This window comes from Myodes glareolus, chromosome 2, assembly GCF_982192425.1.
Source record: "Myodes glareolus chromosome 2, mMyoGla1.1, whole genome shotgun sequence".
Classification (NCBI taxonomy): domain Eukaryota; kingdom Metazoa; phylum Chordata; class Mammalia; order Rodentia; family Cricetidae; genus Myodes; species Myodes glareolus.
In genome coordinates, this window is record NC_142027.1 from 22,758,836 (window position 1) to 22,760,112 (window position 1,277).

Below are 1,277 nucleotides of genomic sequence, written 5' to 3' on the forward strand. Positions count from 1 at the left end.
TAGAATAACTCTTTCTCTGTTTTGTGAGTATCCAAAAGTTTTGTACATTTTCTACTGAATGGTTGAAACCCCTACTTTGTTAGAATGTTGTAGTATGTTCTAGTTACTTCTATCAACATTTAATTTGATGACTTTCTTTGTGGCATATCTTCTTCTACATATTTTTTAAAGTAAATTTATGAATCATAATTTTATTGACTTCTAAGTGACTTTTACTTATTTTTTTCATGCTGATTTGACTTTGAAAGACTGTTGGTACTTTAGAAATGCTGTTCAATGCAAAAAACAAAGGAATGTCTTAAAATTCAACAGTTTAGATGTCACTATAAATTTTTTGTGTTATTTGCTGATAGTAATCACTTATACTTTGATGATTCCAGGAAATGACTGAAAATACCCAGAAAAACATGTATAAAATCAAGAGAGGGTAATCAATAAACCACAGAGAAGCTAATTAAATCAGAAACAAATAAAAAGAAATAAGCTTAAAACTTAAATCTAAGGATGCTTACCTGGCAGGTCAGATACTGTGATAACGAAGGTGGTTTTCCTAGGGCGAGGCTTATTCATTGCACTCTGGATGTGCTGACACCTGTGATTTCTCCAAATGCAGGAAACTTGACTGCATAATTTGTGCTAGAGAGGGCACATCCTCCCTCTCTCCTGAAAAGAATTTATATCTAAGGATGTTCGATAATCCTTAGAGAGGGACATTATACCTACTATGTGCATATAGAAGAAGTCGCAATATCATAGAACAGATTATGCCCTTAAATTAATCAATGAATTTAAAACAATTTCTCTAAATTACTTGATGTTGAAAATTTGATTTAAAAGCTTACATTTGAATAATTAATGAGAATAGTGATTCAAAAATGAAATATCTTTAAGGTCTGAATATTTTTTTTGCATACTGAGCCAGACACAAAGCTGAGAAAACTGAAATAAGAGTAATATTGCTGTCAAAATTTAAGAGTACAAATGGAAAGAAATTTCAGATGTGAAAAATAGAGTCATATATACTTTAAAATGTAATATTTTAAATTTATTCTATTTAATAGAGAAGAGTTGGCCCACACCACCAATGTACAAGTTTTTTTTTTCACATCCTTGCCAACATTTGGTGTTTGTTTGCTTGATGTTAGCTGTTCTAACTAGAATGATGTGGAATCTCCAATACTGACCTTTCATTTTTACCAAATAACTGTGCAATCATGAAGTAATTAAATTTATGAACATAAACAATAAAAGTTATTGAGGAAAAATCTCTTTAGAAT

At 30.1% G+C, this 1,277-nt stretch overlaps 1 non-coding gene across 1 annotated transcript; it reads left to right on the plus strand.

Annotated features, from left to right (window-relative positions):
- Window positions 1-504: 504 nt before the first annotated feature.
- Window positions 505-660, plus strand: LOC125393001 (U1 spliceosomal RNA). The gene has a single exon (XR_007229667.3). It is a non-coding gene; the product is annotated as a U1 spliceosomal RNA (small nuclear RNA).
- The last annotated feature ends 617 nt before the right edge of the window (window positions 661-1,277 follow it).